At 48.0% G+C, this 23,017-nt stretch overlaps 1 long non-coding RNA gene across 2 annotated transcripts in view; it reads right to left on the reverse strand.

The window, feature by feature from the left end:
- Positions 1 to 23,017, reverse strand: part of LOC125109420 (uncharacterized) — a 110,904-nt gene that overhangs the window by 69,566 nt on the left and 18,321 nt on the right. For both annotated transcript variants that reach the window (XR_007130230.1, XR_007130231.1), the window contains exons 3-4: positions 21,286 to 21,353; positions 19,821 to 19,946 (exon numbers count right to left, since the gene is read on the reverse strand). This is a non-coding gene — a long non-coding RNA (uncharacterized LOC125109420). The remainder of the gene's footprint in view (positions 1 to 19,820; positions 19,947 to 21,285; positions 21,354 to 23,017) is intronic.

Consider the following 23,017-nt stretch of genomic DNA (forward strand, 5'->3'; position numbering starts at 1 on the left):
TCACATGGTAAGGGAAGGGAAGAGACCAGGGTGGGCCAGTGGGGAGAACAGAGAATGTCTTAGAGCTTCCTCACCTCTCTGACATTTCCTAAATCCCATACCTAATAGTGGCTTGGTCTAAGGGGAGCAGCTCAGTCCACCAGGCTCCCTCAAGAAAGCCCGAAGAACCTCTCCCACCCCCTCTCCCTTCAGGAGATGGGGACCCATGGATCTCTCAACCATAGGACAGGCAAGTGTTTCTTAGGAACCATGTACATGAAAGTACATGTGTATACCAAGTGAGGCACAGCGGGGGATACCCAAGGACAGAGGACACGGATCTCTAGTAATTCACATAAAACACCCACAGAGGGGTGCCTGGGTGGCTCAGTCTGTTAAGTGTCTGCCTTCAGCTCAGGTCATGATCCCGAGGTCCTGGGACCGAGTCCTGCATTGGGTTCCTTCTCAGTGGGGAGCTTGCTACTCCCTCTGCCTGCTCCCCCTGCTTGTGCTCTTTCTTTCTCTCTCTCTCTCTCTGGCAAATAAATAAATAAATTCTTAAAAATAAACAATAAAGTAAAACACCCACAGAGCCAGGCCAGGGATCAGGTGAATACAGGATGCAACAGGCCTCAACTTTTTAGGGTCGCCCTACAAATTACTGTCTAAGCTGGCAAATGAAAGGAGAAGCTACTAGTTAATACTGCTAGGATACAGACATGAACAGGCCTGCCCTGGTCAGCCAGCAAGGTGGTCAACCACCCACATCACTCTTAGGTTTCCAAAATTCCCATGTCCAGACCTATCCTTGGCCCTGAGCTCCAGAGCCCTAGTCAATTGCTTACTGGGCATTTCTGTTTGGATATCCAGCAGGCTACTCAACCATGCGTCAAAACTGAAGTAAGCATCCTCCCTTCCCCACCCCTGACCACTGGCCTTTCTTCCTTCTGTGTGCCCCACTCACACGTTGGAGTCAGACCCCGGGAGGCATCCTGGATTCCTCCCCCACACCATAACCAGAGCCATGGCCTCTACCTCCGTCCCCTCACCTGCTCAGGACTCCTTGCCCTTGAAGGACTGGCTTTCCTGTCATTACAGCCATTCATTCATTCACTGCAAACACTGTCAGATGCTGGGGGTTAGGAATACATACAGCAAAGTAGAGAGATAAAGCAAAGATGACCAATCCATCCACCTAGGTGAGAGGACTTTGGGTGCTGATTGTACCATTCCTGCAACTTTTTTCTGGATCTTAAGTTTTTCAAAATAGAAAACTAGGTGCATAGGTGTGTGTGTGTGTATACACATGAGAATAGGGGTACCTGGGTGGCTCAGTCAGGTAAGCCTCTGACTTCAGCTTGGGTCAGGATCTCAGGGTCCTGGGATTGAACCCTGTGTTGGGCTCCCCACTCAGCAGAGACTCTGCTTGTCCCTCTGCCCCTCCCCCTGCTCCTAATCTCTCGTTCTCTCTCAAATAAATATATATAATCTTAAAAAAAAAAAAAAAAGAACATAGGAATGCCTGGGTGGCTCAGTCAGTTGGGCATCTAACTCTTTATTTCAGGCCAAGTTATGATCTCAGCGTCCTGAGATCAAGCCTCCCAATAGGCTCTGGGCTTGTGGAGTCTGTGTGGGATTCTCTCTTCCTCTGTCCCTCCCCACCCATCCCTCCACCCCCTCACCTGTGTATATGCATGCTTTCTTTCTCTCAAAAAAAGAATAAACAAAAAGTTGAAAAAAAAAAAAAAAGAAGCGGGGTGCCTGGTGACTCAGTTGGTTAATTTCTGCCTTCAGCTCAGGTTATGATCTCCCAGTCCTGGGATTGAGCCCGGCTCGATCAGGCTCCCTGCTCAGCGGAATATCTGTTTCTCTTTCTCTCTCAGCCCCTCTCCCTGCTTGTGCTTTTTCTCTTGTTCACTCTCTCTCTCTCAAATAAATCAATAAAATCTTTTAAAAAATTAGACTATGGGCCTTAATAGAAATCCATCCATAAGAAAGTTTCTTCTGACCTAATTTAAGAGGAACCAGTAACTTCTCAAAGTCAGAACCAGGGTCTGCTATTCCAGTTCCACATTTATGACTAAATGTATTGTGCTTGAATTTAAACATACAGGTGTTCAATTTGGGGGAAACACTAGAAAGAAAAAAAAACTCAGATAAGTGGATAAAAGAAAACTAAATCACCCAAAACCTCACCTCCCAGAGTGAACAATTATAATTATCTCAGAATATGTCTTCCTAGTCATTTTTATGTGTAGATATATTTAAAAATACGAAGTGGGTTATACTGTGCACAGTTCTTTTACTCTACAATATATTGTAAACACCTCCTCACATTGATAAAGACCCCAGCATTTTAATGCTGCACTGCTTTCCATGGAATAGGTGCCCCATTGTTTACGTCCCCCCATGATCCTTCCCCTCCACACACAAACACAGGCCCTAATTCCCAGATCCTGGCACCTTCCAAGACTCGAACCCAAAAAGGGGAATGAAAGTCAATGCAGGCCCTTTGTTTAGGGAGGTGACATGTTGCTATTTGGGCTTCAATGGAAAAAATGAATACTGACAGGTTAGAATTAACTGGGAAAAGCACCTCATCTCAAATGACAGGAGCATTTCAATAGGTAGGGTTCAATCAGCTTAGCAGCTCTGCCTGTGGAGGACAGCCGAACCTCAGGCCATGCCTGGGCCGCAGGCAAGATTGAGAGGAGCTAAAAATAGATCCAGAACTAAGCATCGAGACTTTTCTGAATTCATAGGCATAAGCATAAAGGCTGCCCCAGAAGGACTTGCTGCTCCAACGTTTTCCATCCAAGGCACATCACAGTACCTAAAATTCCTAAGGGTTCTGGTTTTTCTAAAAGATTCCTATCAGAAAGTAGGCAGCTGTCCTGGAAGGAGGGCAGAGTCAGTCCCCCGTCGGGAGAGAGCGGACAGCATCGGGCTGTGGATTCAAACAGAGGAGGGGCTTGTGTTCTGACTCTGACCATCACTAGCGGTGTGACCTTGAGTCAAGTCCTCAACCTCTCTGAGCAGCTATGTCCTCTTCTATAACTAGGAGATAAAAAGACCACATCAGAGAGTGCCTGTGAGGGTAAAACGGCCTGGGGCCAGGAACAGCGCTGATGAGGTGAACGGAATGAAGCTAACTCTTAAAACCAAAGACTTGAATTTGTTTCTCAGACCATTCAGGGGTGGTTTTAGGAAATCTGACTTTTCTCTGGGTTGGTGGTAAGCTTGAGGGAAGTTACAGCAGAGCCCCCAAGCATGATACCAGCAAAGGTGTGCACACCCAGGACCACCCATGAGGTGGGCAGGCTAGAGATGCGCTGGGAGAGTCATTGTCATGCCCTCGGCATTCGCACATTTAACATTCAGAGCGTGAAACATTCTTCAGTTGACTCTGAAGATTCATGACCTGCAATAATTTCTGTTTTGCTGAGACATTCATTTGAGTCACATTAATCGGTGAGAAAACATGTTTTGCAGATTTCCGAGGAGTGGGCCCTCACAACGATCTGCAGCAGACGTACCGAGAGCCTGGCCTAGAATCCAGGTCTACAGACCACCACCCTGACCCCAGGCCTGATCTCTGCCCATGGTCCCAGTGGGGCTCATCACTCAGGGCCGCCCTGCCCTCCCTGGGACCAGACCCCACCTGGGGCCTTCAGGAAGCGGAGAGGTGAGTAGGAGGGTAACTGATGAGGCTCCAGGCCACACTGGCACCATCGACTGACAGGTTTAATATGGCTTAAATGGGTACCTTGGAGTGACGCAGTTCACCTCTGGCTTAGTTTCCTAGGGCTATAGTACTATAGACTGAGTGGCTGGAAACAGGGAAAGTGAATTTTCTCACAGTTGTGGAAGCCAGAATGAAGTCTGAAATCAATGTGCTGACACGGTCATGCTCTCCTTGAACCCTGGAGGGGAGAGTCCTTCCTTCTGTCTTCAAGCTTCTGGTGTTTGCCAGCAATCCGTGGGCTTCCAATCCAGTCTCTGCTTCTACGGTCACCTGGTGTCTTCTGGGTGACTTTGGCTTCTTCTTGTAAGACACGAGTCATACTGGACAAAGGGCCCACCCTACTCCGGTACCACTTCATCTTAACTAATCACTTCTGCAACGACCCCATTTCCACATAAGATCACATTCAAAGGTACTGGGGGTTAAGACCTCAACATACCATTTTGAGGGGACTACGGTGGGACACATAAGAGTTTCTAAACCCATTTTGAGATAAGCATTCTCTCTTCAGTGCCTGAGCTCCAATCTGAGCAACATCAAACACCTTCTCCAGGGTAAGAAGTCCCAGGAGAGATCCTAGGGACCTGCCTGCCTGAGCATGTACCAGAGATGGGGCACAGGAGACGGACTCGGAGAGCCAGACATAGACAGGCGCCTGACCCCCACCTCAGTCTATCATCACGACTGGAGTCTTTATTGTGTGATGCAGTGACAGTCAGGGTGCTGGGGCCCCAAAGTCCTGGGTTCTGCCTCCTGGACTCTTACAGTCCCTATTAAATGAAGTGAAGAAAGAGAACAGAGCAAAGCCCCCCTTCCCCTCTCATACTCTCCACTCCCTCATACTCCTGGCTCAGGTCATTACAGTCCAGGCTATGTGGCCAGAGGGATTGCTCAAGGGGGACTGAGCCCCAGCTGGCTGCCTTATCCTGGGACATCCAGCCACCCCTGCTGGGCTGCCAGGGAAGAGGCAGGCAGGGACTTCCTGATCCAATTGCTCAGGTACAGTCCAAAGGGAAAAGTGATGACAAAGCCTATTCTATATTTTTAATACATTTTAAAGTCCTTAACAAAACAAACCCCAGGGCCTGAATAAATTGGTTCCCCGATGCTGGCCAAGGTACAAGCTGGGTGGAAAGTGCAGGGAGTTGGAAGAGAGGACAGGTAAGCGACCAGGGTGACCGAATGGCCTGTCCCCTCCCAGGCAGCTTCTTTTTTTTTTTTTTTTAATTTTTAATTTTTTTTAAGTTTTTTTTTAAATTTATTTTATTTATTTATTTTTTTTTTAAAAAGATTTTATTTATTTATTTGACAGAGATCACAAGCAGGCAGAGAGGCAGGCAGAGAGAGAGAGAGAGAGAAAGCAGGCTCCCTGCTAAGCAGAGAGCCCGATGTGGGGCTCGATCCCAGGACCCTGGGATCATGATCTGGGCCAAAGGCAGAGGCTTTAACCCTCTGAGCCACCCAGGCGCCCCATTAAGTTTTTTTTTTTTTTAATTTGATAGAGAGAGAGATCACAGGTAGGCAGAGAGGCAGGCAGAGAGAGAGGGGGAAGCAGGCTCCCTGCTGAGCAGAGATCCTGATGCGGGGCTCGATCCCAGGACCCTGAGATCATGACCTGAGCTGAAGGCAGAGGCTTAACACCCACTGAGCCACCTAGGTGCCCTCCCAGGCAGCTTCTTAATGAGGTGTTAGAGTCTGTGGCTTCCAGAGCCTGGGCACATAGGGAGGCAGGGGGTGGGGGGTCTCCTTGCCCAGAACCAGCACCAGGACAAAGGCTGCCAATAATTCCTCCCTGTACCTCCTGAGATGGAGCGGGAAGAGCATCTGGGTCTGGCCCTAATCCTTTGCCTGCTCAGGAAGAGGTCAGCCTTGACCTCACCCCCAGAGAAGAGGGTTATCTTGGAGGCCAGAGGGCAGCCACTGGCAGGGCCTGTGGGGAGAAGAAGCAAAGGGAGCCTTTGCCAAGGCCTCTCGTTCACCGTCCGCTCTGTAATGATGGACGGCTAAGGCATCCAGTAGGAAACGGGCTGCTCCATCCTAGCAGGGATGACCTGCCTCCGCTTTTCCCTTCAGTCATCTCCCCAATTCAGCAATGTCTTCTCCAACAGCCAGGAGGCAAGATTTCCTCCTCTGTGGGCACCCTCCACCCCCATTACTAACCTGGGGGTGATCAGGCCTGTCTGGCTTTGTGTCTCCCTCCTCGGCCCCTGTGGACTAAGCAGAGGGGCCTGAGATTGAGTCTCTGGCTCAGAGAGAAGGCATGGCTGCAGATGTGAACACCACAGCTTAGGGACAGGATTCAGAGACCAAGAGGAGGGTTTGGCCTTGAACAGAAACAGGGACGGTTCCTCTGTTGTGACAGGAGTGAGAAGTGGGTGAGCACTGGTGGCGGGGGGGGGGGGTGTCAGTGAAACATTCCCTCTGATGGGGTGTGTTCTCCTCAAAGCCTGTGGCCTCAGCAAAGGGGACGGGGGATGTAGCTACGAGGGGAGGGGAGAAGGCCTGACACTGCAAAGATGGGCAGGAAAGGGATTCCCTGGGATAGGAAGGGATACAAGGATTCCCTGAAGGTATTGAGGGCACATCTGAGATTTGGGGATCTAAAAAGGCAGCAGAGCCCGGATGCATGACAGACCTCAGTAGCATGGGGGAGGGGTAAGCTTACAGTTAGGGTGACAAGGAAATTGAGGGTATTTGGAACACAGGCATGACAAGATGGATCGTGAACTCTAAACCAGGTAAGGCGAGGGTGGGGGCATGGTGGGGTCAGTAAGATGTGACCCTCTGCCCCAGACCTATTGGCAGGATTCCTGGGAGGAGGATGGAGGACGATCTGCCCCATCCTGATGCAATAAGCATTTCCTCCACCAGAGAAAGCGCCAGCAAACCCCCTCTCCCCTGATGACGAGCAGACTGGTGAACGCAGGCAACCACATGCCATGACCAAATGGAAGGTTTTTACAAGTCATTTGTAGCTAATAATAAAAAATTGAAGCTTGGGAATGATCTTCTCTTTATTGAGCCTACTGAGGTTTGTCTCTTCGGTCCCGTTTCTCTCACTTCCATCCAGCTCAGTTTCTGTGGACTGGCAGAGACATGACTAGGGTCATAGCACTCTACATAGAGGCTGAAACCTGCAGTGTAGACTTTTACGCAGAGCCCACAGTGACCGCATCCCAAGTAGCTCTGGGGGCTGATGCATGTGCATGGCGATACTTTGGGGGTCTCTGTGCCCGGAAGCAGGCTCATGTTTCTACTCTGGTTGCGGAGGCTTATGGCTCATGGAGTTGGGGGCCATCCAAATTCACATTCCGAGGCTGTCATGGGGGCCCTTGGCTGTCTACCATCATCTCTTTTCTTCTTCCAAAGTAGGAGTTACAGCCCGGTACGGTTGCCCAGCCATACAGCACTTCCCAGCATCCCTGCGGTCGTGTGTAGCTGTGTGACTAAGTTTAAGTAACTTAGTGGAGTGCTAGAGGTAATGTGTGCCACTCCCAGCCTGGTGTCCTAAGGCACACTGTGCGGGCTCTATTTTTTTTTTTTTTTAAGATTTTTCATTTATTCATTTAAGAGAAAGAGAGAGCATAAGTGAGAGCATGAGCAGGGGGGAGGGTCAAAGGGAGAGGGAGAAGCAGGCTTCCTACTGAGCAGGGAGCCTAACTCGAGGCTCAATCCCAGGACCCTGGGATCATTAGCCCAGCAGAAGGCAGACACTTCACTGACTGAGCCACTCAGGTGTCCCTACTTTCTTTTTCTCTATTTCCACAAATGGGATCACAGAGGGACCTAAAATCTGGCTTCGGCCAAGGGCAAACCCAAAGGCGTGACAAAGAAACAAGTCGGAAAGAACCTGGTCCCTCACGGGCTAAGGGCCCCAAAGTTACCCGCCAAGCAGGGATGCGCACCTGAGATGGCGTCTTAGGCAGGCTTACTTGGAACAGACTCTGTCCCGGAGGGTTATTGGGGCGTCCTCTTGGGACAGCACCCGTAAGTTTGAACTGCTGGGAACTGAACCATAAGCTGAACTGCTGTGAAGTCAAACAAGAGGCTTCAGCTGATCCAGTGGGGAGCTCTGGAGTTAGGTTTGTCCTTCATAGTCATCCTAGACTGAGACAAGGGGGTGGGGTTGTTGAACTCCCTATCTATCCGTCCTTCTTGGATGCAAGATGTCCCCACAAAAGGGCATCACTTGGATGAGGCAGATCCCTTTGGCAAGGGCAATTCCCAGAGACTGGCTCACCTCTGAGCCCTCAACAACAGCCCCCCCCAGCATCTGGGCAAATGGTGCCTCAATTCTGAAAGGGGTCCCTGGGTGGTGCCCCACAGCCCTGGCTGCAGACTGTCCTAGGGAGAAACTTCTGTGCTCTCTAAGTCACTGCTGGGTTGCTGGGTCTCTTTGTCACAGCTGCCTCTCCTCAGCCCTATCAAATAAACCCTCTGCTGGTTTACGGGTGTATATTCTGCCCTCAACCAGAAAGAAAGTGTCTCAGACGTGCCCTAGGTCAGTGGTTTGCAGAATGTGGTCCCCAGACCAGCAGCATCAGCATCACCTGGGAAACTGTTTTCACTGCAAATCTCACACCTCACCCTGGACCTACTAAACCAGAAACTCTGCAGATGCGGCCCAGCGATGTGTGTTCCCACAAGCCTCCCGATCACACTTAAGATTGAGAACCATTGCACTGTGTTTTATTTCTTCTAGACTCGCAGCACCAACCACTGCAGAACATACTGGCATGGAAGCAGATTTACAACAGCCTCTCCTTGAAGTACTGGGGCTACGCTTTAAGATGCTCATAGCCTGGGGTGCCTGGGTGGCTCAGTCAGTTAAGTGTCTGACTCATGACTTCCACTCAGATCCTGATCTCATAGGTCTTGAAATCGAGCCCTGCATCAGGCTCCATGCTAGGCAGGGAGTCTGCTCGAGATTCTTTCTCTCTCCTTCTCCCACTGCTCCTCCTCCGACTCGAGCATGTGAGCATGCACACTCTCTCGCTTTAAAGTAAATCTTTAAAAGCAAAATAAACATGATCACACAGCCTGCTCTTCCCCTGCTGTCTGGGTCCCCCCTCTTCCCACCATCACTATTCACCGCCTCCTCTCCTCTGCCTGGAAGAAGGACTGTGGGGTTTTGGGGCCAAGTTGATCTGGCTTGCCCTGCCAGCTGTGTTGGCTGCTGGTGGCTACTGCCTGACTGACCTCAGAAAATGGCTTGTTGGGCCTCACTGTCCTCATTAGGCAATGGGGTAAGATCCTCTCTACCTAGTTACTGTGAGACCAACATGAGAAAACTTACTTCAGTGTGTACCACTGCCTGGTACTCCACAGTCCACAACTATAAGCTCCAACTATCCTGCTTTGTTCCAATACAGATTTCTGAGATGAGGTCTTAGGGCAAATTACCAGTGACTAAAGGATGTGACCCTCCCAGGGGAATTGGCATTTCAGTGGCAGCCCAAGGATCAGATTATAACTATTTTGTTTTTTTAAGTTGGGTGGTATGGAGGAGAGGGTTCCTTCCCAGCTCCTGGAAGCACTGTGCCCGTGGCGCTGTCTCCCATATCTGGACTCCTAGTGACCTTTCTCCAGCAGCCTCTGACCTTGAGGAACCTCTGTTCTTCTAACAAGTGTCTCTTTATTTCTTTTCTCTCTCTCTCTCTTTTTTAAAGATTTTATTTTTATTTATTTGACAGACAGAGACACAGCAAGAGAGGGAACACAAGCAAGGGGAGTGCGAGTGGAAGAAGTAGGCTGCCTGCCGAGCAAGGAGTCCAATATGGGGCTCGATCCCAGGATCCTGGAATCATGACCTGAGCCGAAGGCAGATGCTTAGTGACTAAGCCACCCAGGCGCCCTTCTTTATTTCTTTTTAAAGTTTTTATTTATTTTAGTAATCTCTACACCAACATGGAGCTTGAACTCACGATCCCAAGACCAAAAGTCACACACCCCTCTGACTGAGCCAGCCAGGCACCTCAATAAGTGCCCCTTATGTAGACGGCTGGGCAAACCAGTCTGGCTTCAGGGGTGATGTCTGTAGCTGTCAGATGAGCCTTGAGTGCCCCCATCTGCATCAGAGCAGAGATCCTCTGTAGACCTGCTTCTTTTCTCTGAGAGTTGAAAATCATCCTAAGATTTCTAGGATACCCCATGGCCCAGATCTTGTGGTTCTCCAAGGTCAGCCTGACCCAAAAATGGAAAGCAAGGAATTTCAGGGACACCAAAAAGCCCCTTTACCCCTAAGAATCACCCTTGACCTACTAGTTGAGAGCTGATAGTCTTTAATTCTGGGGCAATACCTTCCATTCTGCACTGGGAGAGCAGAAACCTGAAGGGGAAAGGCCGAGTAGTTTCCATTTCATCAAAGATGAAGTGACTGACGGCAGGCCTTTCCTGAGTGCCCATCCTGGCAGATGGGAGCCTTGGGCAGCTGAAGAGGGAGGGTGCCCAGGTCAAATCAGTCACAGATTTAAGTTCATTGATCAGATCTCATCACCCAGCACGATGCTGGCATTTCATTCCAACTCTTGCTTTTCTCTGAGATCTTCGTGAATTCTGTAAACTAGCTTTCTGCACTCTTTGTCAGTAGCCAGTAACAGGAGGAATTAATGCTTCTCACCATATCCACAGCTAGTCCACCCTCCACAACACTGCTCTGAGATGCTGCATGCCTGAGAAGTTCAAGGATGCATCCAGGAAGGCAGGCCTTGCAATGCCTTTCTTCAGGGCAGCCCAGTGAAAGTAGGCATCACTCAATTCTGTTCAGGAATGTCCTTCAGAGATTCTGTGCAATGTCCCAGACAGAAAACCTGGAACCTTCTGCCATGTCAGTGCCAGTTGTGACTGTCTATATTTGGACAGAATGTTTTGGGACTGGGAGAGCTCTTTACCATGCATCTCACCTGTCCACCAGCACCCTCCTGTGAGGAAGGGAAGGCAGGCTTAGACAGGGAAGCAGGCTCAGAGAGGCTAAGGAATTTGCCCCAGTTACACAGCTAGTAAGAGGTGAATTGGGGCTTAGTCCAGGACTTCTATCTTCAAATCTGGTGCATTCCCCATTGCCCACGACAGCAGCAAAGCTCAGAGCAGATCTGCTCACTCCCATGGCATCCACCAAAGAGGAAGAGAAAGGAGGGAGGTCTGGGCTGAATACGACTCTGGAATCCAGTGGAAGAACCTACTCTATCTCCCCTTTGCTGGTCCTCTTTCTTCTGGCTTGCGCAGAACATGCCTGGGGATTTTACAATGGCTTTCCCTTATGGTTTGGGGTTGTTCATTACTTTTCCAAGGAGACAGAGGTCTGGGATTAGGTGAGTGATCTCTCCAGAGAAGGCATTCTGCATTTTAAGACTTTTCTCCATGGAAAGCTCCAAGATGGATCAGAAGAAAAGAGTCCTGATTTGAAGACATATGGAATCCAGTCATGGGGGTCCCAGGCCTGGGACATTAGTGCGGCAGAAGCTCATGGTCCCCACAGAGATACCACTGAATGATTACGTATCGTCCTGTGAGCACCAATGCCCTGCCACACCCCTCTGGAAGGGGGTGTGGGGTATGGCTCAACTGTTGGACCACCTGGCACCAGTGGCAAATGGACCCTAAGTGTTCCTGCCTCCAATGGGATCTCTTCAGACAAGTCTAGTCATAGTTACATTGAGGAAACTGAGGCAGCTTGACAAACTCTTCTCCCTGTGATGTCAGAACTGGAGTCAGGCTGACTCCTTCAGAGACAGCAGAGGACATGGCTGCTCTAGCTGGGAACAGCATCTCATGAGCACCCCAATACTCGAGGACCCCTCAGGGAGCCCTTTATTCAGAGTCATTCTGGGAGCTACACCATGATGGTGAGAGAGGGTCTGAGTGCCCATAAAGTTTGGGCAAGAAGAGGAAAACTTCTAGATGCAGCATAAAAAAACCTTATCTTGTAGCAGAAAAATCTATTCCACGACACCGTCCTAACAAATATATGAAACAATCTTCTTGGGGTCGGCAGGCGGGGAGTACACTCTCTAGCTGTTTTATGCCCGCCTTCCATGAACATGTTTGCTCAGACAAGCTAGTTCATATACCCAAAACACTACAGTCTTCATGGCCCAACAAAGATCTTTAAATACATTTTGGCAGGGGTGCCTGGCTGGCTCAGTAGGTTAAGCGTCTGCCTTCAGCTCAGGTTATGATCTCAGGGTCCTGGGATCAAGCCCCTCGTGGGGCTCCCTGACCAGTGCGGAGGCTGCTTCTCCCTCTGCCACCTCCCCGCCGCTCATGCTGTGTCTCTGTCTCTGTCTCTCTCTTTTAAATAAATAAATAAAAGCTTAAAAAATAAACTAAAAATAAATACATTTTGGTAGCTATAATCAAAACCTTATTCAGATTCCTCTTCAGCAGACAGAAACTTCTTCATTTTGCATGCATATATGATCATGGGCAAAAACCAACTGGCCAATTTCCAGTCTATGTTGGATCAAAACAAATCATGGGTAAGTAATGGCGTGATTTACGGGAGGGTCACTGGTCTATCCCTTTAGTGGTCAGAGATCATAAGGATTTGAGAGATGGACATGCCAGGTTGCGCCAGCTCTTGGTTACAAATGAGCCTCTAGCTGATTTTGAGTTCACATTTTCTGTCACTTAATGTTCACTAAAAGACTGAGATGTCTGTAATCACATGAGGTAAGGGACAGGGCTATAATTCACCTTGCCTTCTGATCTATCAGTATTCTGTTTTATCATCCTGGAACAGACTCTGTTGGTACATCTCCCAGAGCTCCCAGATCTACCCCTGAGTGTTTCTATGCACCTTTTGTCCAAATTCCATGCGCCTTTATTTTGAACACCCCATATCAGTGACTGTCTTTCACCCCATAGAAAGACATCCTTTAAGTCACTCCTTCCCCAGCAGCAAGCACCTGGAAGTCCCTTCCTGCTGGGGCAGCCCACAGACAATGACAGATTGGTGCAGAATCGTGGCAAAGATGATCATTCCCAAGAAGGGCCACAGCAGTATCTCTTGTTGCAAATGTTCTTCCAGAACTTTGTTGCTGCCCCCAACAAGAGGTGGAGTCTAGGGTCGCCTGCCTGGCTTGGTCAGTAGAGCATGTGACTCTTGGTCTTGGGGTCATCAGTTCAAGTCCGACCTTGGGTGTGGAGTTTACTTTTAAAAAAGGGGGGCTGGAGTCTATTTCTCACCCTTTATGACTATCTTAACACAGAATGTGGTGAAAAAGGAGGCTTTAGGATTTATGAGGTAAGGCCACGAATGGCAATATTGCTTCCAGCAGCCTCTCTCTCTGTCTCTGGACACTTGGTCTTGGAGCTCAGCCACCACTTGTGAGGAGGCCCAGGCCACATGGGGAAGGGCTGGGTGAATCTGCTGCTCTCAGCCTTGGCTGCAGCCAGGATGAATGGCGAGATGTGTGAGTGAGAAAGCCTCGAGAGGATTCCACACCCCAGGCTTCCAGCAGCTCCAGATGACACTGAGTGGAAAAGAGATGAGCTGTCCCCACTAAGTTCTGCTCAAAACGAAGATTCATGAGAAAAAAGGAGTGTCATTGTTCTAAGTCACTATGTTTAGGGATAGTAAAATGTGCAGCAACAGATATCTGATAGAGATTGGGGCACTATCATAACAAAGGCTAAAATGGGGGCCTTTGAGACTGGGTGGCAGATGAGGCCAGAAGGGCCTTGGCGAAAGGGCTGGTGCAAAGCCAGTGGCTTCCAAGAGGCTGGATGGCCCTGACAGCTCCCAGCTGTACTCCCGTTCCATATGCTCTTCCGGAACGAGGCCCCTGCCCACAGAAACACTGATTTCCCCCGCCCCCTGAAACTGGGCAGGCCCCCATTCTGCCTGGTTGAGGAGAGCAAAATTAATACTGTCCTTGTGCTAGACCACTGTTGGGGAGGGGTGAGGAAAGGGCTCCTTGGCGAATCTATCAGTCACTCTAAACAAACAAATGCTTGCGGGGGCGCCTGGGTGGCTGTCGGTGAAGTGCCCCACTCTGGAGTTTGGCTCTGGTCTTGATCTCAGGGCCCTGAGATGAAGCCTCCTGTTGGGCTCCATACTCAGCAGGGAGTCTGCTTGAGATTCTCTCCCTCTGCCCCTCCCTCCACTCATTCACTCTCTCTCTCTCTCTCTCTCTCAAATAAACAGATGAAATAAAACTTTTAATTTAATTTAATTTTATTTTATTTTATTATTTTATTTATTTGACAGAGATAGAGAGAGCACAAGTAGGCAGAGCTGGAGGCAGAGGGAGAAGGAGAAGCAGGCTCTCTGCTGAGCAGGGAGCCTGATGAGGGGCTCCATCCCAGGACCTTGGGATCATGACCTGAGCCGAAGGCAGCCGCTTAACCAACCCACCCAGGTGTCCCAATGAAACGGAACTTTAAAAAAAAAAAATGCTTAAAACACTGAAGCATTACCATTCTCTTGCTGGACCAATGTTATCCATAGGCCACAGTTTTGGGTGGGACCTGAGATCTGCAGTTACAGACGCCTGAGGAGGTTTTTCTCAGGACAGTAGGGATAATTTGAACCCAATTACAGAGTAGCTCTGCTTAAACTTTGTGATTGCCAGTCTACACCCTCAAAACAGAGTGGCCTCACAGCCTGTGCCCTGATCCACCTGTCCCTGTTCATCGTGTTTGTTCTGAGTTTGCAAACGGTGGTCCCCTCCCCCACCCATTCCTTCCTCACTACATCAGAGCTCCTCTATTGACTGCTTAATGTAATCTGAATTCTTTTCATGTTCTCCAGATCTGGCAGGGCCACACCTCTTGCATATATTTAAATCCAATTGGATTCTAAACATCCCTCCTGTCTTTGTCTGGCTCCCATCGAGGCCATTTTGATGACAGAAGGCACAAAGATGATCCTTGGAGCATCATTTATAACAGCCTAACAATTGGAAACGAAAGAAATGGGCAGTAAAGAAATGATTGCATTTCACACACACACACAGGGTACAGCAGCGAGGGGGTGGGAAGCACTGCTGTAGCTTATCCAGCCTCAGGGAAGCCTCAGGGATGGCTGGGGCATGGGAGAGCTCAGGAGCAACGCAGCTCTTGGGACTGGGTGGCCTGTGGAGGAGCTATAACTCACAGCTCCTGGAGTCAGTGGCTGGCCCCACACAGCGAAGTCTGACCACTGCCAGGGAGAGGAGAGCAGCGGTGGGCGGGGCAAACCTGGGCCTGTTTCCTGCACATCTGCTCGCAGGCGCGCAAAGGCACGTGGAACAGAGGCCGAGGACGGACCCCCTATCCGTGTCCTGAACTTGAGGTGCAGAAACCCAGCGACTAGAACAGGTCTGCAATCTGGGTCTCCCTCACAGGGAAAGGCTGGATGAACTTGTTCATACTGAGGGTCAGGGGTGGCTCTGGGATGTCTACGTAGGAAGGGCTTGGGAAGCGCAATCTGCTTGGAAGGAGGAAGCCTCTGGGTGTGGGCGGAAGCCGCGTTAGCCTATCATGTGCAGCATTTTTATTTGTAAATGGAGATTATAGCTCACCACCCTCTCTGCCATCCTCTGAGCTACCTCTGTTAGAGACTGGAAGCATGGAGATGGCCCTGCCTTATCCACCAAAGAAGAGCCTCAGATGGTGGGGTTTGAGCACCGGAGGTAGGGGCAGAAAATTGGACTTGATGAGCGAAGTGAGGTCGCTTGAGAGTAGAAAATCACGCTCCAGTCCCTCTCAGCAAAAGACGTTCTCTGGCCAAGTGAGCACAGAGGTTGGCAAGAGTGGCCAGGCATTGCTTTCCAGGTTGAGAAAGCTGAGTGAGAAGATCACATGGGCAGGCATTGCTCTCTAGAAGGCCTGAGAACAGGTCACCTGTTCCTCCACTTGCTGAGCTGGCAGGAGACAGGGGTTCCCAGATTCGACAGCTAGCTGCTGTAGCCATAGCAGCACCTGCCCAGACTCCGAATTCACCAGCCTTTGCATGTAGGGGTGATATGTTTGCCTTGGAAGCTGAGGAGTGTAGGAGGAGAAGTCAATCTGCTAGAGAGTGCTCCTTCCAGCGGCTTGCCCAGGGAAGACCCCGGTCCAGGGGTACACAGCCTCTGGGAGGATGCAAGCCAGTGCGCGTCGCAGAGAGCATGCAGTTGAGAGGCTCCTCGCACTCAAATGCTGATGGCTGGACCTGGAGAATGCAGAGTAGGGGCGGTGGCCAGATCTGTGGAGGCAGCCCCAAGCTCTACCTACTGAGCCCTTTGTGCCACAGGGGCCAGCTACCTTGCCAGCTGTGGGCAATGCAAGCGGCGCTGGTGTGCACCATGCTGCCCAGCTCCATGTCAGGTGCTGTGTTCAGTTTTTGGGTGGGAGTATGGTCTGGAGGAAAAGCAAGATGGCCACTCTAAAATAGCGGAAATGCAAGGCTGTGGGCCAGACTCAAAGTACCAGGGCAGGTATGTGTTCTCTTGGCGATAAGGTATCATAAAACCTAGGTTCCAGGGGCGCCTGGGTGGCTCAGTGGGTTAAGTCGCTGCCTTTGGCTCGGGTCATGATCTCAGGGTCCTGGGATCGAGTCCCGCATCGGGCTCTCTGCTCAGTGGGGAGCCTGCTTCCCCCTCTCTCTCTGCCTGCCTTTCTGCCTACGTGTGATCCTTCTCTCTCTGTCAAATAAGTAAATAAAATCTCTTTAAAAAAAAAAAAAACAAAAAACCTAGGTTCCAGGCTGAGGGGGCTTATCCATACTGATACACCACCTGACACATGAGTTCAAACTAGAGCACAGAGGGTATGTCTAACATGGCAGCATTAAAATGAAAGACTCCTGTGAAAAGAAGCTAGACAGAAGTCCATACACCATACGATTCCACTTTTATGTGATGTTCAGAATAGGCAAAACCACAGAGGCAGGAAGGAGCTCGGGGGAGGAGGTAATGGGGAGCAACTACTTAATGGGCACAGGATTTCCTTTTGGAGTGATGAAAATGTTTTGGGACGAGATAGTGATGTTAGTTGCACAACACTGGGATGGCAGTTAATGCCACTAAATTGCTCACTTTGAAATGGTTAAAACTAATTTTTATGTTGTGCATATTTTACCATAATTTTTAATTTTTTAAATAATTTTTTTCTTAAATGGAAGGGCCCTGGGGTACATGGGTGGCACAGTCAGTTAAGCATCCCACTCTTGGTTTTGGTTCAGGTGGTGATCTCAGGATGGTGAGATGGAGCCCCACTCTGGCTCCATGATCAGTGTGGAGTCTGCCTGAGAATATCTTTCCCTCTCCCTCTCATACTCATGCTCACTCACGCGCTCTCTCTTTCTCAAAATAAATAAATCTTTCTTTAAAAAAATGGAAGGGCCCACTTGTTTTTCTTGTGTGACCTTGAAGGCAACAAACTCATTTTTTTTTTGAAGACTTTATTTATTTGTCAGAGAGAGAGAGAGAAGGAAAGCATAAACAGGTGGGGCAGCAGGTTCCCCACTGAGCAGGGAACCTGATGTGGGACTTGATCCCAGAACTCTGGGATCATGACCTGGGCTGAAGGCAGACACATAACAAACTGAGCCACCCAGTGTCCCAGGGAACAATCTCTTGAGCCAAATCCCCTTCCTCTGCAACACGAGACTCTCAGTTCTGTTTATCCTCCAGGAGTGGAGTGGGATGGACACAGGTATGGGCTCAAATCCCACCCACAACATTCACTTGCTATGGGACTTGGAAAGTTACTTAGGCTCTCTGAATCTCCATGTCACCATCTATAATTAGGGTATTGGAACTCCAGACTTTTTGATGTTTGAGTTAGAAACAATTTTTACAAGGAAACAAATGTTTATAGACCAAGCAAAAAATGTGCCGTGTGTGTGTGTGTGTGTGTGTGTGTGTGTGTGTGGTGTCTGGCATAGATATCAGAGCTCTCATTAAGTGAGAACTTCTATTAATTATTATTAGTTAATAATTTTGTTTATTTATTTTTATTTTTTAAGATTTATTTGAGGAGCGCCTAGGTGGCTCAGTCATTAAGCATCTGCCTTCCCTGGGGTCATGACCCCAGGGCCCTGGGATTGAGCCCCACATCAGGCTCCCTGCTCCGCAGGAGCCTGCTTCTCCCTCTCCCACTCCCCCTACTTGTGTTCCCTCTCTCACTGTCTCTCTGTGTCAAATAAATAAACAAAATCTTAAAAAAAAAAAAGATTTCTTTGAGAGAGAGAGCATGATCGGGATGAGTGGGAGAGGAGGTAAAGAATCTCAAGCAGACTTCCTGCCATGCATGGGGCCAGAGGCAGAGCCTGAAGTGGGACTCGATCTCATGACCCTGAGATCATGACCTGAGCCAAAATTAAGAGTCAGACATTTAACCAACCAAACCACCCAGGTGCCCTTATATAATAAATTATTTTAAGCAGAACTAATGAAGATGAAATCAAGTTGTAAATAAAACCCCTGGTTAAACCTAAGGAACAGAAGATGACTGGATGGGCTTGAATCATTAGTTACATTTCATAGAAAAATAGGATTTGAACTGATGTTTAAGGGGAGCTGAGTTCTGAGCATGTGAATCTGGGAAGGGCAGGATGGGGCACATGTAAGCAAAGGCTTTGGGGTTGGGAGCATGCTGGGCCAGTGAGAAAACTGGTCTGGCTAGAATAGAGTGTTGGGGACCTGTGGGGAAGGAACAGATGTTGGGTTTCCTTGAGTACCATGCCAAGGAGTTTGAACCTTATCCTGAGGGTACTGCGGAATCACAGATGGTTCTTGAGCAGGAGAGGAACTTGATTAATACAGTGAACATAAGGATAAATCTAGCCCACCCCATGCAGAAATATTTTGGAGGTAAGAGTCCAGAGGCATCAAGCCTGGCATCCATGGCTTTAACCCGGCAGGAGGGGATGCGGCCTGAGTGAGGGGAACTGACCAGTCTTAGAAAGGAAGAATCCACACATGTCCTTCTGGGCTCCAGACTTACCCTACCTTATGCTACTTCTTGGCTCTAGGTACCAACAGCACAGATCTGGCTACTTCTCACCTGTGGGTGTTTTCCTGGAAAAACTTAGGGTGGTATCCAAGAAAATGATTCAGGGGACACATCCAGATGGGAGATGATGAGGGCACATCAGGTAGGACACGCACAAAGCTGAGTATGAGGAAGGGGCTGGCTTTCTGCAGGATAGGCTCAGCCCTACTTTTGTCAGTGTCGTTGCCAGACCTGAGTTGGGCCTGAAGCTCCATGGATGGGATGGTAGGTGTGCAGGATGGCAGCCAGAAAAGCTCACCAATCCCAAGCAGCAGTCGCACAATGATTTCTGGCAGGAAGAGTGGGCAGGTGCTGATACTACAAACTCATCACCACCTCCATATTTCCAGCAAGTGGCCCCCGATGGGGGGTACTTGCTCTCTCATCAACCAGAATGACTCTTGTTACAGGCATGGAGCTCACCTAGTAGGTGACCGTTTTATGATAAGAGATGTGGAAGCACATATACCCTGTAGAGACCTGGACCCTGAAAGCGACCCAACTGCTGAGAGCAATCAAAGATCCAAACAGATGGAGACAGAGACTGTGCTTATGGCTCATAAGACTCAATGCTGTAAAGATGTCAGTTCTCCCTAAATTGTTCCATAGAGTCAATGAAATCCCAATCAAAACCCTGGGAGGCTCTTTTGTAGAAATTGACAAGCTGATTCTAAAATTTACATGGACTAATCAAAACAACTTTGAAAAAGGGGAACAAAGCCGGAGGAACACTGCCTGACTTTATTATAAAGTTACTCAAGATGGGCTGATATTGGCATAAAGATAGACAAATAGATAATGGCACAGAATAGAAAGCCCCAAAATAGACCCACACATCTATGCACAAGTGATTTTCAACAAAGGTGCAGAGGCATCGAGGAGGAGAAAGAATAGTTTTTTTTTCCATCAAACGGTGCAGGAACAACTTGAGAGCCAAATGCAATAGAATGAACTTCAATTCATGCCTCTCACCCTATGAAAAAGCGGACTTGAAATGAATCATAGACTTAAATGTAAAGCCTACAACTATAACACTTGTAGAAGAAAATAGAAGGCCTTGGGTGGCCTTTGGTGAGGCAAGGTTTTCTTTGCTATGACACCGGATGCATGAAAGAAACTGCTGAATTGGACTTACCAAAATGAAGGATTTCCACTGTTTGTGGGGAGCCGGGCTTGCTCAGTTGGTAGAGCATGGGCTCTTGATCTTGGAGTTGTGAGTTTGAGCCCCATGTTGGGTGGAGACATAGCTTAAAAATAAAATCTTAAAAAAAAAAAAAAAGAGTTTCTGTTGTTTGAAAGACACTGTAAAGAGAATGAAAAGATCGGGGTGTCTGGGTGGCTCAGTTGGTTAAACATTTGCATTCAGTTCGGGTCATGATCCCAGGGTCCTCGGGGAGCCTACTTCTCCCTCTCCCTCTGCTCCTCCTCCTCCTGACTCTCTCTCTCAAATAAATAAATAAAATCTTTTTTAAAAAAAGAGAATGAAAAGATAAGCCACAGATTAGGTGAAAATATTTCAAATCACTGGTCGGATAAAGACATGTATCTGGTATATAACATGAACTCTCAAAACCTAAGAAAATCAGCAATGCAATGTTTTTAAAAATTGGCAAAGACTTGACAGACACTTCAAAAAAGAAGGCACAGAGGGCAAATAAACACAGGAAAAGACGTTCAGCATCACTGGTCATTGAGAAATGGAGATTAAAATCATGATGAGTGACACCATTACACACCTATAATGGCTGCAATTTAGAAGTGGGGACCATACCCATGGTTAGAAAGGCTGTGAAACAACTGGACCTCTCATACACCACTGGCAGAAGTGGACATGGTACAATCACATTAGAAAACAGTCTGTTAGTTTCTTGTAAGCTAAACACACATCTATCATCTGATCCCATCATCCTACCCTTAGGTATTTACTCGAGAAACCAAAGCATATGTCCCTTCAAAGACTTGTAGACGAGTGTTCCTCGGAGCTTTATTTGTAGTAATTCCAAACTAGAAACACTCCAAGTATCAGTCAACTGGGGAATGGAGAAACAAATTGTCACACCTACATATAATGGACCACTACTCAGCAATAAAAAGGAATGAACTATCAATACAACCAACAATACAGACAAGCCTCAAAATAATTATGCCAAGTTAAAAGAAGCCACACACCCGAAAGAGCACATACTGTTTCATTCTAGAAAATGCAACTAAGGGTACCTGGCTGCCTCAGGTCAGTAGAGGGTGCAACTCTTAATATCAAGGTCAGGAGTTTAAGCCCCATGTTGGATAAAGAGTTTATGATAAAACAAAACAAAAGAAAAGGAAAATGCAACAATCTGTAGTTTCGTCTGTGATTTCCTGGGGGTAGGTACAGAAGGAGGGGCAGGAGGGGGGAGTTACGAAGGGGCACAGAGGAAGCTTACAAGGATGCTGTTCACTATCTTGCTGGTGGTATTTTCATGGATATATGCACATGTAAGAACTCAAGAAATTGTGCGCAGTTTGTTGCTTGTAAATTATACTTTGATAAACCATTTGGGGGATAAAACAAACCTCCAAATTCTCTGCATTTTATGTGGAGTAAAAGCCAAAGTTCTTACCCCAGCAAAGCTGCATGGCGGATGGCCCTACATTCACACTGCTCCCTCCTCAGCTCCCAGAACAGGGCCTGGAACACAGAAAGAGTTATGGAAGTGTTTGTCAAGTGACTGCCTCAAAGGCCCACAATTAATCTAAGTTGTTTAATAATTATATTGTTTAATATATATATAATATTATATAATCTACATAATATAGATTATATATATTATACAATATATAATATATATTTTTTAATAATTAATAAGAACTTGGGGGTCCTCAAATGATCAAACATTGAGTTACTGTATGACCCAGCAATTTTACACCTAGATATATTCCCAAGAGAAATGAAAACATGTCCTACAAAAAATTGTTCATAATTGCCAAAAGGTACAAATAAACCAAATGTCCAATGAATAAAGAATACGCAGAAAATCCATACCACAGAATGCTATTTGGCCATAAAAAGGAACTACATATTACAAGATGGATGAACCCTGAAAACATCACTCTAAGTGAAATCAGCCAGTCACAAGAGAGCCCATATTAAATCATGCTGTTTATATGGAAAGTCCAGATTAAGCAAATTCTAGGGAGATAGAAAGTAGAGTTGCTTCTTGGGTGTTGATAGGAAGATGGCAGAGGATAGCTAAAGGGTACTGGGTTTCTTTTGGGGGTGATGAAGATGTTCGAAAGTTGTGATCATGGCTGTATCTATCTGTGAATATACTAAAAACCACTGAATCATCATTTAAATGTGTACATTGTATGGTATAATGATTATGGCTCAGTAAAGCTATTTAAAAATAAAGAACACAGTATCAGGGGAAGGCACAGCTCTCACTCAGATTTTGAGTGGAGGATAGTAAGCCCTTGTTACCGTCAGTTCACCGGTACGGTTAGGACCCTATCAAGGGCTCCCTGAGAATGGACATGACCCAATGCACCCAGCAGTGAAGAGGCCAAGGGCCCAGAGAGGGCACTGGAGTTGCTTAGGCCACATTGACGGTGAGCCCTGAATAGAGCTAGAGCTCATTCTCTTGGGACAAGCAAATAACAGCATGTCGCTTGCAGCCCTACAGCCTACAGCTGGGACTCTCTCTGCTTCCCTGAGCTGTACTGAGCTACATGATGTCCCCCAATTGCCTCACAATGATAATATCTTCTATTTATACCAAATACCTCTCCTCCCAGGAGAGCACCGTGTTTTCCCAACACTGAATCATTAAGCCAGCCAGACTGAATTGAATTAAAATTCACAGCAGCCACTCACAACAAGTCTTCCCCTTTCCCCTTCTTGTCCACTCCTCCATGCACTGCTGGGATGCTCACAGCAAAATAGGCAAGTCAAGAACATTGGTCTTCTACACAACTGCCCCACTTGAGGTACCTCTCCCCTGATCCTGCTCCAGACCAGGGGTGGGGGTGGGGGTTGTGTCACTCCAGGGCCCTTCTAGCATGGGAAAAATGTGGGAGTGACAGGTCTCCAAGTGTGACATTGCCCTTTCCATAAACATTTAAATCATCAAAACTCAAAGGTGAGGACTGCTAGTGATGAGATTTCAGGCAGTCAAGAGAAACATATTGAGGGTGCCACTAGAACTTGCTCTAATTCTTAAGCTATACCACAGAGGCTGCTGTCTATTTTCCTAGGCAAAAGCTCAACACAGGCTCCTGGGCACCATGGTCAGAGGGTTCTCCCCTGGGTTAAGCCCCCTGGCTCACTGGAGAAATGAGAAGGAAGGGACTCAT

The sequence above is a fragment of the Lutra lutra genome, chromosome 9 (genome assembly GCF_902655055.1).
Source record: "Lutra lutra chromosome 9, mLutLut1.2, whole genome shotgun sequence".
Taxonomy (NCBI): Eukaryota; Metazoa; Chordata; class Mammalia; order Carnivora; family Mustelidae; genus Lutra; species Lutra lutra.